General features: G+C 42.9%; 1 long non-coding RNA gene across 9 annotated transcripts in view; it reads right to left on the reverse strand.

Annotated features, from left to right (window-relative positions):
• LOC115940699 (uncharacterized) overlaps positions 1-17979 on the reverse strand; it is a 31941-nt gene that overhangs the window by 1678 nt on the left and 12284 nt on the right. For 6 of the 9 annotated variants that reach the window (XR_004075428.2, XR_014146364.1, XR_004075429.2 and 3 more), the window contains 4 exons: positions 9595-9702; positions 8600-8823; positions 8130-8210; positions 639-2905 (listed from right to left, as the gene is read on the reverse strand). This is a non-coding gene — a long non-coding RNA (uncharacterized LOC115940699). Of the gene's footprint in view, positions 1-638; positions 2906-8129; positions 8211-8599; positions 8824-9594; positions 9703-12408; positions 12696-17979 lie in introns of those variants that run through there. The other 3 variants (XR_004075422.2, XR_004075426.2, XR_004075424.2) reach the window with 3 other exon arrangements.

Raw genomic sequence — 17979 nt, forward strand, 5'->3', positions numbered from 1 at the left:
TTATCCATTCATCTGTCGATGGACATCTTGGCTCTTTCCAGTTTGGCTGTTGTGGACATTGCTGCTATAAACATTGGGGTGCACATACCCCTTCGGATCCCTACATTTGTATCTTTGGGGTAGATACTCAGTAGTAATATTGCTATTCTTTTAAATAAAGATGTTTTGCCCAAGACATGTCTCCAGAAGGTACTTCTCCAGAAGGCACTGCAAGTAACCCTAAAAAAGAACTTTCCCTTCTTGTCTCTAAGCTCTCCTGGAGCTATCGCACACAGCACTTGGGTCTCCTTTCACGTCCCAGTAGAGAGGTGTGCTATATGAAATTATCACTCTCAGAGAAATGAGGATGGGGCCAGGTATTCCTGGGAGAACCACAGAGCAGAATAGGCATGTGCTGGGTCCAAGTTGCATTCAGAAATTGTGACTTGGACCAGAGAGTGATGGGAAAGAGAAGACCTAACATGACAAATCAGCATTGACTGTTTTACTCTCCAACCTAACACTGGCTATTGGTTATTCTACTCTGGTCCTTTTGGTATTAACTCTAACTATAGTCCTTTGGAACACATATTCTGCTTTTAGCTCTTCCAAGAATAGAAAAAGATAATAATTTGTATCTACCAGCAGGTGTTGAGGCATTTGCCAGGTGTTTCCCAGAGTGGCCCTCTTTTTTCAAGGTGTAGGAGGGACATGGAGAAGGATTCAAGGTTGCCCTGTGCCTCACTCCTACAAATCTTTCCCTTCAGAACATCCTTCTGGTTTCCAAGGCATCACTGTTTCTGAAAACGAAGAGCACCTTTTTGAAAGAAAAAAGGGAATGAGACAAACTCTGTTTAGAGTATCTTTTTTGTCTTTCTTTTTCATGGTGTGGCATCTTTAATCTCCATTCATTCATTTAATTGTCCAATCAACATATATCTGGGCATATATCACATGTTCATTCTGTGCAAAGCTCTGTGGACAGAGCCGTGACTGTGGCATATAGGGTCCAGCCTTTACGGAACTGAGTCTCCTTGAAACTTGGCTTCTTTATCTGACACTGTTACAACCTCTTCACAGCCCCTGGAGTAAAGTTAAAGCAGTCAAAAGAACCCTGACATTTGGTAATGGCTTCAACGACCATTGCTGCCTAACAAACCATCATAAGCTCTGTGCCTGAAAAGGACCACCACCCCTTCTTTGCTCACGATTCTGCAATTTGGGAAGGGCACAGCTGGGTGGTTCTTCTGCCTTCCCATGACGCAGCTGGGGTCAGACATGTGGTCACCTCTAGCTGTGAGTTTGGCTGGGGCTGGAACAGCCAAGATGGCAGGCAGCATGATCGCTCATCATTCGGTGGGCCAGCCTGGGCTTTTTTATACTTATTCTTTACAGCCTGGATCCCAAGAAAGAAAAAGCGGAAGCTACAAGGTCAGTGAAAGCCAGGGCTTGGAAGTCCCAGAACATCACTTTCCCTGTACTCTCCTGGCCAAAGGCAGTCACAGGGCCAGCCCAGACCCAAGGGGACAGGAAAGAGACCACACTCCCTAATGGAAGGAGTGTCTGGAATGAGAGGAGCTGTTGGCAGTCATAGGGGGAAACACTCTGTCATAAGCCACCCTTTGGCCACAATAATTCACACCCACACGCCCACACACACAGACTTGTGGAGTACACTCCCTCCCCCCACACTGTCGTTCTGTGTAGCACTGGCTCTAAGGACCAGGATCTAATGGTAGACACTAGGCCCAGGTGTGGTGGAGGCATTTTAGATGCTGCTCCTCTTCCTCTAGAGACCTGTGAGCTGAAAAGACGAGTTACAGACACAACGTACGATGCTGAGACAGGGATAAGTTAACTACAACAGACACTCGTGTTCAAAGCGGGGGAGCGAGAAGGCACAGAGCAGCCACCAGCCCTAGCAGTTCTGAAAGCCAGCTGAGCACTGTCACCCTCACTCTGGGAACCCAGACCGCCCCACCATTAGGGGCTTGTTCTTCTCCCCAGGAGCTGCTTCCCAAACCACTGTTCCTGGCTCCCTGCTCCGGGGTGCAGACTATGACCTTTGAGGCTTCCTTGTCCATAAGCCACTGCCTGCCCTTTATGGTCCAACAGCTCTCTCGGCCTGGGTCCTGTCCACAGAAAGTTGGGGGCCCGATGGTTTTTTTTTGTTTTGTTTTGTTTTTTACGTTTTGAACTGTCTCTTTCCTCTTTAGTTCATGCTAGCGGTGGTTTCATCAATAGAGCTGTCTTCAACATTTTGAGGGTTTCCTATGAGTCTTAACAGAGTTTACTTCTTGCCCTCGACAACTCTGCCCACAAAGCAACATGTATAATTCTTCCAAGAACAAACTTCTGTCTACTTTGGGCCTTGTCGAAGTAGCTGCTGTTGGACTCCCCTGAAGATTCTTCTTAGAAGCCCTTTTGGCTAGATGAGAGGGTCTATGAAACATCTTAATGTGTAGAGGCTTCAACATAGTCTGGATTGGATTTTTACCTCGAGGCCACATTCGAAAGGCAGGCCCCTAAGGCCATTTCTTCCTTTGAGACTGTTGCTGACAACACAGAATCTCCAAGGCCCTATTTCCTCTACATTCTGCTTGAAAACGGAATAGTTCCTTTTTTAACACATCTCTCTCTCTCTCTCTAGTAACACCATCACACATCACTAAAAGAAGCCAACTGATACTCTGAACGTGCAGCTTGAAACTCCCCTTTGCCAGATCTACAAGTTCATTAGGTACATTTTCTGTCTTCTGTGTTTTACTGCTCACAAGGGATGCCAAACACTTTGCTACTACACAGCACCACTTCTCCAGCCTGCAATACGACTTCCTCATGACCCTCAGAGCCTCCACTGAGAGTCTCCTTCCCAGACCAAGGAGGTACAGCAACTAAATGCAAACGCAGGATCCTGGATTGGATTCTGAAACGGGAAAAGAACATTACCAGAAAAACTGGCAAAGTTCCTACAAGGTCTGTGGTTTATGTCAATTTCCTGGGTTTGATCATTATTCTCTGGCTATGCAATTTATCACTATTTGGGCAGCTGGGTGAAGAACATGCATGAACTCTGTGCCAGTTTTGCAACTTTTGTGTAAGTCTAAAATTGTTTCAAAATAGAAATTTAAAAAAAAATAGTGAATTAAAAAAAAAGAGAGGTTTCTTCTTCACCTCTCCAACCTCTACCCCATGCCTGCTCCCAAAGCCGATGCCACGTGTCTTAGATTTTTGTTAAGCCAACATCCAACTCCCAGACATTGATTTCCATTATTTACTATGCATAACACACTACCCAAAAGTGTGGCATCTTGAAACAGTATGGACCATTTTCTTGCTCACCATTCTGCACTATGGACAGAACACAATGGTGACAGCTTGTCTTTCCTTCGTGTACTGTTGGCTGGGGCAGCTTGACTGGGGCTAGGGGACCCGAGATGACTTCGAGCACAGGGCTAGTGGTTCAGCTGGAATGGCTGAAATAGCGAGGGGCTGGGCCTGTCTCCCTCTGGAAGGTCTCATCCTCCAGAGACACGCTGCCTCCATGAGGCCTTCCTCTTCAGCACAGTTGTCAGTGTTCTTTACATGGTGATTATTGTCCAAGAGAGCAAAAACTAAAGTTGCCAAGTCTAGGCCCAGAACTGGAATAGCATCATTTTTGCCTTGTTCTTTTGACCAAAGCAAGTAACGGAGGCTGTCAAGATTCCCGGGAGGGGAAGAGACTCTACCTCTTAGTAGTAAGCATGGAAAAAAATGGAGGAATCGCTGGTGGTCCTCTCCCACCATGACCCCAGCCCACTCCTTTAGAAATGTCTCCTCAAAACAATCTTCCATGGTCAGTTCTTCCTGGAAGCTCTATCATTTTTTTAATAATTTTATTATGTTATGTTAGTCACCATACAGTACATCATTAGTCTTTGATGTAGTGTTCCATGATTCATTGTTTGCGTATAACACCCAGTGCTCCACACAATACGTGCCCTCCTTAATACCCATCACCGGGCTACTCCATCCCCCCACCCCTCTCCCCTCTAGAATGCTCAGTTTGATTCCTGGAGCCCATAGTCTCTCGTGGTTCATCTCCCCCTGATTTCCCCCCATTCATTTAAGAATCATTGCTATCAGGGCGCCTGGGTGGCTCAGTCTGTTAAGCATCTGACTCTTGATTTCGGCTCAGGCTGTGATCTCAGGGTCCTGAGACCCAGCCCTGAGTATGGGCTCCATGCTCATTGGGGAGTCTGCTTGGGATTCTGTCTCTTTCCCCACTTGTGCTTTCTCTCTCAAATAAATAAATCTTAAAAAAAAAAAAAAAGAATCATTGCTATCAGTTGACAATTTGATTAGCAACTATTTTCTTTTTGTTATCTATCTTGTTCCCTAATCCTATAATTTCTTCACTGGCTCTCTCATCCATGTTACATGCATATTTCTACTCCAGGATTAATGCATGCCACAAAATTATCCATGAAAATTCAGTGAAATAAAACAGAAGGGATAATACATATATCTGTGTTTGCATAAACCCATGGAAAATATCCAAGAGAATAAACAAGAGAGAAGATAACACTGCTTATCTCTGACTACAGGATGGGGAGGGAGGGCTTCAGAGGGAGGAGAATTTCTCTTTCCATATCTTTCTGTATGGGTTGAAGGTTCTTTACAATGATCCTTTAGTGTTTTCATAAGGTAAAAAAGTGACCTTGCCCAATAGAATTAAGTCTAAAAATCAACAAATGCCCATTATCAGAAGAATATCAAATAAACCAGGGAGAGAGCTCAACCCTGATTTCATTTTCAAATAAATGAGCATGCTAAGGGAGTTCTAGCATTTAAGACTGAATGCCTGTTTGGGGTCCACTGCCACAGAAATACTTGAGAATATCTGTCATAAATGGCGTCTAGTGTGGCTGATGTGTGCACCTTACCCTGAGTACCCTCTCTCCCTAGATCAACTGCCTCCCCTAAATCTACTCTGACTCTTTGTGCTATTGAATAACTTCTGCTGCTCAAAGAAAACATAAGAAACACTCATCTGGTATCATAGTACAACCACGATTCAAGGCAGGGGCAGACTACTTTGGGATCCGGGAGTGTAAGAGCTAGGAGAAACCTCAAAAGTCCCTTAGTTCACCAATCCCATTTTACACATGAACTGAAGCCCCAAGGGTTTATATGCCCAGATTACTTAGCTATTCAGTGAGGGACCCTGCATTGCAGCCTGGGAAAATTCCTGTTAGTCCATCGGTGAATAAAGATGGGAAGAAAACCTCATTTTGATAAAAACCCAAACAAGTTAATTAGAGAGAAATTTGGTTACAGATAGCTTTTAAGTTTTCAAGCCTTGAACAGGAGTGAATGAAGGGAACAAGAAGACTGCCTGAGGCCCCTAAATAGAGTCTAGAATAGGGCAAGAGAGGGATAAGTAAACAATACAATTACTGATGCTCACTCTCTTGCCCTGAAGTGGGGCAATTCATTAGACCAGGAGATTAGGGTTCTAAAGATCAAATGTGAAAACACGAATTGCTATGTGTTGCTAATTTGCCTCTCCTCCTCAGTGCTAGGATCATTGGGAGAGTATTTCCCAAGGACGTTCAAGAGGCAGCCCTTATATGTGGCCTGACAAAAAAAAAAAAAAAAAAGAAAAGGAAGGGAAGGCCAACGCCGTCGGGAATAGAGGGAACACTGCCACCTGCTGATGAGCCAGAGACGGTGTAAATGGTGCACGGCATAGTCAACGGGGCATGTCCAGCAGGACGCAACACCACCCAACGGGTCTCTTTGAAGTCTGAACAGGTCATTGCAGAGAGACAGTTGAACTTTGGATTTCACCAGGCCAGTTTGCCCCAGAGAAGGGTTAGTTTGCTTCTGGTATGAGAGTAGGAGAGGCTGCATCCCTGCTTGCCTCTCTTCCACGAATATTGTCACCTATTAGTTCTGAACTTTCCCCTAAAACCTAAACCTCAAAATAATAAAATATACTTGGCTGAGACTAGATAAAAGGGATTGGAGAGGAAAGAGCAATACAGAGAAGTTTATTCGAGTGACACGTTCATGTGGTTAAGAATTCCCAGTGGCTCACTAATACACTTCCCCAGATAAAGGTCTTTTTTTTTCCCTTTACTCTTCCCATTTCTTCCTCTTCTATTCTTTTCTCTTAAAGATTTTATTTTATTTTTGAAAGATTTTATTTATTTTAGAGAGAGAGAGACAGAGAGAGAGCAAGCTGGGGGAGGGGCAAGAGGGAGAGGGAGAATCTCAAGCAGACTCTGCACTGAACGCAGAGCTGACATGCGGCTCTATCTCATCACCCTGAGATCATGACCTGAGCCGAAACCAAAAGTCAGACGCTTAACCCACTGAGCCACCCAGGCACCCGAAGATTTTATTTTTTTAAGCAATCTCTACACCCAGTATGGTGCTCACACCCACAACCCTGAGATCAAGAGTCGCATGCTCCACTGACTGAGCCAGCCAGGCGCCCCTTCCTCTTCTATTCTTATACAAATACACATACACTGAAAGGACAATTGAAAGAGAGGACTGGGAAAGGTGCTGATCCTTTGTGTACAGCCTCGGTTTTTCCATGCTGCCATGGACTGAATGTGTGTGCCCCTCCCCGCCCCGAAATCTTAGGTTGAAACTCACCCCCAGGTAATGGTATTAGGAGGTGGGCCTTTGGGAGGTGATTGGGTCGTGAGCGTGGAGCCTTTACGAATGGGACTAGTGCTCTTAGGAAAGAGGCCTGTCAGAGCTCCCGCCCCCTTCCACCACGCCAGGTGAGGTCACCTGTGGAAGACAGCCATCTCTGAATCAGGAAGCTCGCCTTCACCAGACACCAAACCCGATCCTGCAGGCAGGCTGATCTGGGACTTTCAGCTTCCCAAACTGTGGCAAGTAGATTTCCATTGCCTCGAAGCCACCCAGGCTACCGTGTTAGTGGTAGCAGCCCAAACGGACTAACACACCCTCTTCCTTCCATCCTTCTACTCTCCTTTCCCTGCCCTCTTTCTTGCCATTGTCTTTCGTCCTATGCCCATTTTCCTCCTACTCACCTCTACATTTCAAGATTCTCTTATTGGGGTGCCTGGGTATGGAGACTGCTTAAGATTCTCTCTCTCCCTCTGCCCCCACCCACCCCAACCACACACACTCTCTCTCTCTCAAAAAAAAAAAAAATTCTCCATATTAAGATACTGATGCGGCTAGGAGACAGTAGGAAGGGGACATTCGCATCACTGCCCAATTACATGGCTCCAAGGCCCGTACCTCCCATTGTATATTATGCTATTGCTCTGTGCCTTTTGATTTTTCAACCACGTGAATATGGTATCCTTAATTTACATTTAATTTTTTAAACCTAACCTAGTGGGGCCCAGTGGAGAGGGGGGGCACTGTTTAATTTCCATGGTTCCACTTAATGACAAAATAAAGCACTTCTAGATCCTACCCATCATAGCCTTCTTGTTAACGACGCCTTAGGATTAGTAAGTTCAAAAGGTACTCTCATTGTGATTTAGGTTTTTCTATCTTATAGCAACCTCAGAAAGAATACCATAGAAAAACCTAATGTTGTCAGATCTAGCTGAGGGAAATTTTATCTTTTCTAAATACAAGAGGTAAACAGTTTTCTTTGGTGGATTTTTGCTAATTCGTTGTACTTAAGTATGTTGCATTTCTTAAAAGATATACAGGTTTGGGTGCCTGGGCGGCTCAATGGGTTGAGCGGCTGCCTTTGGCTCAGGTCATGGTCTCAGGGTTCTGGGATCCAGCCCCACATCTGGCTCCCTGCTCAGCGGGGAGTCTGCTTCTCCCTCTCCCTGTGCCCCTCTCCCCTGTTTGTGCTCTCTCTCTCTCTGTCATATAAATAAAATCTTTAAAAATATATATGTGTGTACAGGCTTTACATTTCAGGAAACCCAAGAGGAAAAGGAGATCTGTAAACAAAAGGTCGTGATACTTAACAACTAATTTGGGAATATTTCAAATTCTTAACATAAATTTTATGAAGCTGGGGAACTTGGGAGGAAGCAGGAAGTTAGGAGATAGAAACAGTCTATTTTTCTAAGGAGAAAACAAACAAACAAACCCTTATTTTCTTAGCTCTAAAACTTAAGTCTTATCTGAAATTTCTTTCCTGGACATAGTACCTTTGTCTTGGCTGCCTCCCAGGGTGCGGTCCCAGGCCATTGGCTGCTAGAGCTCATAGGGCCACCCTCTTCCTAGGTCACCTGTTGGAGCAAGTGGAAGGGAGGCCTTAATGAAGATCTATCTCATTATTAATGTGTCCTTACAGACTTGCTAACTGTAATATATTTTATTGCTCTATTATTCAGTCTTTATATTTTTTAAATAACTTGTAACTGTAAAATAGGATTGTCTGCATTTCAAGTCCTGTTTATTTTACAATGTTGAGGCATTTGTCCTATTAACTGGGCAAGCTTTCCTTATGATTTGAATTTGGCACATTAAATCTTCTGTTTTTAAAGTAGAATTCTTCTGCCTGAGGAGGACCGTTACTCTATTTTTGAAATGTATTGTCCCTTTTAACTATATCCAGAAATTTGGAAAACAGAAAGTTTTGCCCAAAGAATAAGCTATATGTTAGTAGCTCACTTACCTTGGCAGCTTACTTGACTTGGGGTTTGCTTGGAGACGCTAGGTCAAGCAATCCTGACCTCTAGTTCTTCCAAACTGCACAAAATATTTTTAATAACCTTCTCCTCTAGACATCTGTTTATTTTGCAATGAACAATTAAACGCATTTCTGCTTCAGGGCACAGAACACAAACCAAGTAGAGTGCTGTTTTTGTACCACCTTGGTTGATGGAGACTCATGATGCCCTTTAAAAGAAATAAAGTTATGAATGAAAATACTTTCAGAGGTTGTCCCAAAGCAAATTATAGAAATTAAATGTCTCCTAGTACTCTGGTGGATTACCACTCACTGGCCACCAGTCATTTAAATACAGTGATCATGGGATTTTCCCAAAGTTAGAAAACTATGAATCACATATGGGGATTCTCAGAGGGAAACTCTCCCGAGTCCTTGAGAAGCAGAGCAATGTCCTCAGCGACGTGGGTTTGGGGAAATGGTCACATAGCGTAGGAGACTCTAACAATAGCAATTCTGCTGCTGGGGATAAACCTCAGAGTAGGAGTTTCAAACTGGAGAACGGAGGCACACAGATCGTTTTCAAGGGGATAATTCCAGATCTTTATCTTCCATGTCTGAACTACCTGAGAACTCGTGGAGTCAAGCACCCCTGTGGTTCCTAATCCCTACCTCCCATTCATAGTAGCCCTTTCTCCCTCTTTAGAAGAGAAAGGCACACCTGTCTTCTCTATCTGAATGCTCAAGGATATGTTGCCCCAAAGGCTAAAAACCTGCAAGAAGCTAAAGAGACGATCCGAAATAATATCAACATTGAGAATCTGAATGAGTCTACTGACTAACAAACACTTTGAACATTAGTTTAACATTTCTTGTTTCCTAGGGAACTGAAGGAAGACTTAAGCAAACTGCCCACTGATAAATCATTAAAAATAACACCACTAAGTGATGTGGGGCATACAATGTGGAAAGCTTTCAAATAAATGAGTAACATCACTTACTCAATTTATTCCAACCGTCATCTACTTATTGATGTACGTGAATGATAGTCCTCGGGGTTTATAATATAAAAGCAAAAACTGGGCGTAAACTGATGCTGAACCCGTCTCCTAGAAATAAGTAAAATTCGTTCATGATATACAAACTGATTTCTTAAAGTTCCATTGATATTTTTTATGTTTCAATGTGATCAACATTTAAAAGCATTTAATTGGTCGATTATGAACTAAAAATAATAACTCAATTCAGAAAAATTGTTAACACTTTGGAGTATTATGGTCAAAGAAATTTAATGTAATTTAAGTTTATATATAAAATTTGTTATAGAGAAATATGGTAACGTGATCAATAAAAAACACTCACACATAACACATATAATGTATGTTACATTCAAATAAAAGCCTGTGACAAGTAGAAAGCTCAAGTCCCAAAAGAAAAAGAAGTGACGTAGAATTTCCCACTGTAAGACACCTTGTTCATATCGTTAATGTGTGATGGATAATGGTGAGTATCAGATCACTATGGTACTTATACACCATTGGATACATTTAAGAATTCCACTTTTATTTTTTGAAAGATTTATTTATTTATTTGAGAGAGCGAGCCAGAGCCGGGGACCAGGGCAGGGGGACAGGGAGAGAAAGTATCAAGCAGATTCCCTGCTGAGCACAGAGCCAGACGCAGGGCTCCATCCCAAGACCCTGAGATCACGACCTGAGCCGAAACCAAGAGTCGGATGCTTAACTGAGCCACCCAGGTGCCCAAAGAATTCTACTTTTAAATGTTAATGTTTCCATTACAAAGAAATTAATTCCTTTGCAACTAAAAGTTATGATAAAAAGTTTGATTCCAATTCTAAAATGTGTAAGGAGGAAAAGTTTTTCCAAATTGTGGGGTAAAATGTTTGAAGACCCCTACTCTACAGAAACTTTCATAGATGTCATACAAACACTTACATAGGGATGTTCATAGCAATATTATTTGAAATAGCAAGAAGTTAGAACCTAAATGTCCATCAATATGGCTGAATAAAATGTGGTATTTTCATGCAATGGACTATTACATGCCAGGTTAATAGGAATAAATTAGATAAATATATCAACAGGGAAGTATCTCGAGATTTACCAGACTCTAGTGAAATGTGATCCTCAGAATTACAGGGGGTTCATCTTTCTCTCCTTCCTATCCTTCTCACAACAGAAAAACCAGTCGAGGAGGCAGGAGCTCCATAGGCTATGTGACATCATCCAAACCTTGACCCTGGAGCAGAGAACTTTGAATGGGTGTGTAACGTGATCATATCACGGTTATGATCCTGAAGGCACCACAGTTGTCTGATGCATTTTAATGACTAACGCCCTGCCGGGAGTGGAGGGAGGGGGATTAAAAGGGCCAAAGAACCAATTAGAAGGAAAAGAATTTCCTCATCGTCTTTCTGAAATCTCTCTACTTGCCTGGGAAGAAGTAAGGTTATGTGGGGTGGACAGAGGAAATATTAGTGATCTTGCAAATATCAAATGGTGAGATAAGCAGAAAGTGACTCTTAGCAAGAAATTCATTCTAGGATAATAAAATCCTAGTTCACAAGTTTGTTTCTGTAGGAATGCAAAATCCATAATGCCCACTAATAACAACTAAGTTCCTTGCCGAATTTCATTCCTCTCTTTCTGTTTAGAAAAATCTACTTAAATATTTGAATAGTTTCTCTTTTTTTAAAAGATTTATTTATTTGAGAGAGAATGAGAGAGAGAGAGAGCACATGAGAGCGGGAGGGTCAGAGGGAGAAGCAGACTCCCTGCTGAGCAGGAAGCCCAATATGGGACTCGATCCCGGGACTCCAGGATCATGACCTGAGCCGAAGACAGTCTCGTAACCAACTGAGCCACCCAGGCGCCCCTGAATAGTTCCAAAAGTAAATCCTATTTTCCAACTGACCACAATATAAAATTAGTGACAACAAAAAATGGGGATAAGAGCAATAATGATACTATCCACCACCATTTATTACTAACATTTGTTGATAACATTTAGAAATGTAGAAGGTCATTAAAGGGCATATATAAGGTCTTGCGAAGACCTCTGGTATGTTTACATTTTCTCTCTTTGGTCTCTGCAAACATGGTTTTATAAGGACAGCCTGGAGTAAGTACTTACATATTATATATTATATAAATGATAAAGAATATTTATCGATAACATACACTGTTAAGTGATCTACACAAATACATCTTCTGTCTTTCTTACAACTTGACCCTATCCTCCTCTCTACCCCAAGCATTGACTGAAAAGTCATCCCTCTCTTGTAACATCTGAGGCTTGATGATCATTTCTGCAGCCTTCCACCTTCAGCAATTTGCTCCCGAAGGTTCCCAGTATGCTTCAAGTACTCTCCCAGAAGACCCATCCCATCAGTTTCCTAGACACGCCCCCACAGGCACGAACCTCCACGGGGAAGCAGCCTTCGCACCTTCGCCCCTTAGCAAAGCGGAGAAAAGGGAGAAAACGATGTCACTGGACGGCCTGTATTCATTGACCCTCACAGTGTGTGTGTGAAAGGAGGGCGCAGGGTTGTAGCCCTTCGCAGCCCTGGACATAAAATTAAACTGCATTTGCCATTGCTGGCAAATATTTCCAACTTTTCGCCGTACTTAATAATTTCCTGTCATTCCATTCTTCTCCTTGGGGCACGGAACGGAGCATTTCTCCAGTCAGACACTCTTGGTGTTCGTTTAGGCAAACACACTCAACCTGAGTCACTTCTTGTCTTCCTTCTACATCATTCCTCGCTGCCTCACCCTGAAAATGGACGTACTTACCCATGTATACTCAGACCATAAATTCCTTGAGCAGCTATTTGGCGTGGAGGTTAAAAGCACAGTTTCCAGAGCCAGACGGTCTGCTTTCAAATTTTGCTCTGCCGCATACCAGTTGTGAGATCTTTGGCAAGCTGGTCCATCTCCCTGCAGGCCAGGGTCATCCAGCGTCTCATGGGGACAGTACTAGTTCTAGCGGATGGGGCTGTTCTAAGGGTTAGGTGCGGAGCTATGCAGCACTCAGAACAAGCCTGGCACGTGGTAAACACTGTAGGAGTGTCCGCTGTGAGCTGTTACGGAGAGAAGAGAGAGCTTCTGTTCCTTTGCTCTTGCCTGGCTGCCCCCTCCAACACCTTGCACGCTGTCTGCCATTTGGTAAGCTTTCAGTAAATGCTGAATGAGTGGCGAATAATTATCAACACGTGCCAGATAGGAGATGGTAAGGAAACAAGCACTCCCTTCACCCCAGTCCTTCAAGATGTCCCAATAAACAGTACTTTTAAAATAATTTTATGTCTTGGGCACCTGGGTGGCTCAGTTGTTAAGCATCTGCCTTCAGCTCAGGTCATGGTCCCAGGGCCCTGGGACCAAGCCCCGCATAGGGCTCCCTGCTCCACAGGAAGCCTGCTTCTCCCTCTCCCATTCCCCCTGCTTGTATTCCCTCTCTCGCTGTGTCTCTCTCTGTCAAATAAATAAATAAAATCTTTAAAAAAATAAATAAAAAATAATTTTATGTTTTTTATTGATATATCTTATGTCGTACCTGTGAGGCAGTTAAGAGTTTAAACAAGCAGCATTGGCCACTCTAAAGTCAGGGCCTGGTGATCCAATGGTCCAATCACAGTGACCTGCCACATGCTTGAGTCACAGGCCCAACACTGTGACATGAGCAAGAATGCACACGAACTCCTTCTTCCACCCATTCAAAGTTCTCTGCGGGGGGGGTGGGGGGGTGCTGGTTCAGAAGATGCCACCTCCCCCGCGGGCTAGATAGTTTCCTGGATAATGTCTCCTACCAACTAGAAGGATGCTAATCCCAGCTGAACTGTGCAAAGAGCAAACCAGCTGGGGCTCCCCAAGAACCCCCCTGATTCACAGCAGTCAGAAGGTACAGTAACAGAACCGAAAGGGCACCTAGACTCTCGAGCTTCAGCCCTGACACCTCCTAGCCCCATCTCAGTCTTCACTTCAGTGAAGCTACTCCCGCTTTGCACTGACGTTTCTTGAAGGTTAGGGGGAAAAAAAAAAAAAACCCTCTTGTGTAAACCTTTGTCCTTCTCACAATGCCTAGCACAGTTTTTTACCAGACACTCAGTTAAGGATTTATATACTCAATAATTGAAAGATTACGTACTTTTTCAAATACACACTTAAACATACAAATACAACTTATCAGCTGGATATAATATAATCCTTAGGTAATAATATTCATATATTACATGACATTATCATGTCATGTTATATGAACCTTTTCTTTCAATACTTTGGTGTGAGGTATTATCTGGAAAGGCCTTTCTCACTATTTCTATCTTTTGTTTCCCAGAGGGAACATCAACAGAGGAAATGTCCATCTTAGTTAATATTCTGTGCTCTGAAGGGGGTGGGAGTGGGGAGCGGAGCCTATGATACTGTTTTAATTACAAACCAAACACAGTAATATACCTTACCTTTTCCTCAGCTGCAGCATAAGTAACCAAAATGCCCAGAATGTGGACTCATAATTTTATTCAAGAGGCTAACTCTTCTCTTTCAAACAGGTTCTGGTGAAATTATTTGTTTCTAATACTGCTCTTTTGATTTTCTCTAAGATGGAAGTGGCCAAATCACAAGTGAGGTTTAGTTTCACAAATTATACATATTAATTCCGGAACAATGTAATGGTTTAATAAAACTCTAGTGGGGGTGGGCTGCAGCATTCTTATTCTAGAATAAGTAATGAGCTTTTATTTTCAAGGGAACCCTAGCAGAGTGAAAGCCATGCCTTCTTGCCAACATGGGCAGAACTAAAGCTCGGTCTTAGGGAGCAGGACAATACGGTGGAATAGGAATGGGAGTGGAGAGAGCATGCAAAGAAGAGATGAGAGGCGGAGGAAGGAAAGGCATTACCCTCGAGGATCAGTGGTTCCTTTAGAGCCTGCTCTACAGATTAACACAAGTTCATAGAGGTAAAAGCTTGTGCAAAGGGGAAAAAGAAAAGGGAACAGGTGAGATGGAAAAGATTAGTGGGAGAAAAAAATGGAAAAGAAAGTCCATCTGGTGGAGAGCAATAGAGCATGACCTGAAACTGCCTTAGGTACCAAAGCTCACTTCTAGAGTCTTCGGCTCACTTGAGACAATAACCTAGTTCCAGCCTCATTCCACTCCAATTATGAGGACTTGTCCTTCATTGTTGATGGTCAAGAATGACTAGTGTTCTGTTTATTTTCATATATGAATTTATTCAAAACTATTACCTGCCAACGACAAGCCTTTATCAAGTGAGCGAAGCAGGGTTCTGTAGCTCCTTTATCTTCCTTCTACTCAATTACGTTTATTCAGCACTACTCTCATTTCTGGTATTTTACCATGCTGTATGTGAAAGAAGTGGACTGTGGGCTTCTCACCATATGCACTTCGAAATAAGCTTCTTAAAGACACAAAATAAATAAATAAAAATAATTGGTCCAAAAAGGACCTGGGCCGTTTAGCCTTGAGGTTATTGACAGTGAAACACGGAGCAAATTGAGTCAAGGGGACCAGGACCCAAACAATCAAGCAGCAAATTAATTCAAAACATTGACATATCAAAAAATATACATATTTGAGACATTATAACTAGACAATAAAAAGCATTAAAGCTACCAGTCTAGTTTTAGGGGATTGTTTCTTTTTCTGTCTGGAAATTCAGTTCAGTAAAAATTAATAAACCTTGCAGAAAATATGCTCAGTGGAACTACGCAGAACTATGTGGAAAAGCTGTGGCTGAATTGGGAAGAGTGACACGATATGTAGGGCCATGATCTTTTTTCATGAATATTTTGGCAACCGTCTTAAGTGAGGCTGGATGGCCATAACAAAGTACCTTAGACTGAAAGGCTTACACAAGAGAAATTTAGTTTCTTACAGTTCTGGAGGCTGTGAAATCCAGTATCAGGGGAGTGGCCAGTTCAGCTCCTGGTTTGCAGATGGCACACATGGCAGGGAGTGGGGGAGGAAGAGAGAGAGCACAAGAGCAAGCGCCCTCTGGTGTCCCTTTTTTATAAAGGCCCTAATCCCATCATAAGGGCCCCAACTCCATGACCTCATCTAATCTTAATTACCTCCCAAAGGCCCTATCTCTAATTGCCATCATATTGGGGGTTAGGGCTTCAACATATGAATTTTGGAGGGACATTAACATTCAGTCCATAACAGCAAATAAAATATGTTATTCCAGTTCTAGGTAAAAGGAGTAAGCACACTCTACCGTGCTTTTCTCACTGAATGTACCTATGAGACCTGGATGGAACACATGGAACAACTCTTTGAAGCCTATAAATAGTAGCAGGTGAACTAGGAAAGAAGACCAGAACTCAAAGCACCACTAAATCAGCAGTGAGTTGTTTGTTTGTTTTTTTTTAAGATTTTATTTATTTAAGAGAGAGAGAGAGCACGCAGGAGCAGGGGGAGGGGCAGAGGGAGAGGGAGAAGCAGACTCCGATGAGTGAGGAGCCCAACATGGGGCCCTATCCCAGGACCCCGGGATTATGACCCAAGCCAAAGGCAGATGCTTCACTGCCTGAGCCACCCAGGTGCTCCCAGCAGTGAGTTTTCTGCTTTGTTTTTTCCCCTATCAGAATCCCCTGGTCACTAGATGTAAGGCAGCCTGAAACTCGGAATGGGTGCCAGGACTCAGAGAAAGCTCTTGAAGAAGCTTTCCAGTCCTGTTCTGGCTCAAGGATCAGGAAAAGCAATTCCTAATGTTCAGAGAGTGTCCAGGAAATCTGCCACTTTTTCCTGTTCTTTTCTCTGTTCTCTCGGACCCCAGGCCCCAGGAAATCCTGCTGCCCCAGCAGTAGTAATGACTACCATGGCAGTGGGGGCCCACAGGCACCAAAATCTCTGAGGGAGGGAAACCTTCCTCTATGGAGAAGCTGTGGTCCCAGAGGTGTGGGCAAAATCACAGTTGTTTTCTCTCTGTCCTTCTATTGTTTGGTCCCAGGCATGGCACAGTCTCAGGAAGTAGGCAGCGGAACAGGATAACTAAAGCACTAGCTTTCTGGTGATGGCAGTAAAAGAGGAAGTCCAGGGAGCCAGGAAGGATCAGAGATCATGGAGAAAGAGAAACTCAGGAAAGTAAGAGATAAAGTTGATTATATACTCCTAAGCTCCCCCTCAAGCCAGAGCTGAGCCTAAACTGTACCAAAGACTCTGGGCCCCGGGGGCGCCAGGGTGGCTCAGTCGCTAAGCAGCTACCTTCAGCTCAGGTCGTGATCCCAGGGTCCTGGGATCGAGCCCCGCATCGGGCTCCCTGCTCAGCAGGAAGCCTGCTTCTCCCTCTCCCACTCCCCCTGCTTGTGTTCCCTCTCTCGCTGTGTCTCTCTCTGTCAGATAAATAAATAAAATCTTTAAAAAATAAAAACAGACTCTGAGACCGAACTAAAGGATGGGCCACCACACATGTCCCAGACTAATCACTGAGTAGTGGCACACATAGAAGATAGATCCAAATAGTACTACAAATGCTTTGAAAACAGAATAGACATTGAAACCACAACCCACAGAATACTGGTTAGAATTTGTAGCTTGAACGCAACTACCTCTATTGCCTGCTAGAACAAAAATATCAATATCCTGCATAGGATTTAAACAAAACCCAGAGTCTTATAATATTCTAAATGTGGGGATACAATTCAAAATTATTCAGCATACAGAGAACCAGGAAAATCTCAACTCACATGTGAAAGACAATAACAGAGGTCAATGCACATATGATACAGATGCTGGAATTAACTAACCAAGGCTGTAAAGCATTTATATAAAAGTGTACCAAGAAGTAAGGGGAAATATTCTTAAATACAAAGAAACAGAAGCTAAAGACAACAAAATTGAAATTTTATAACTGAAAAGTAAAATAACCAAAATAAAGAACTCATTGGATGGACTCAATCCCAGAACAGGGATGACACAGGAAAGAGTCAGTGAATTTGAAGATAACTCAACAGAAATTATTCAATCTGAACAATGAAGAGAAAAAATAATGGAGAGAAAATGCACAGTACCTCAGAGACCAATGGGACAGAACCAAAAGATCTAATATTCATGTTACTGGAGATCTAGAAGAGGAACAGAAAGAATAAAATGCAGTAAAACATATTCGAGTAGATTAAAAATTTCCCAAATTTGGTAAAAAATACAAACTTACAGATTCAAGAAGCTGAGTAAACCCTAAACATGAGAAATCCAAAGAAATCCATGCCCATATATAGCATAATCAAACTGATAATGATTGAAGACAAAAAAAAAAAATCATGGAAGCAGGCAAGAAAAAAAAAATGACACATTATTTACAAGGCAACAACAATTCAGTGACTACAGGTTTCTCATCAGAAACTA

This window comes from Leptonychotes weddellii, chromosome 6, assembly GCF_054177405.1.
Source record: "Leptonychotes weddellii isolate Sample4059 chromosome 6, ASM5417740v2, whole genome shotgun sequence".
In the NCBI taxonomy this organism is placed as follows: domain Eukaryota; kingdom Metazoa; phylum Chordata; class Mammalia; order Carnivora; family Phocidae; genus Leptonychotes; species Leptonychotes weddellii.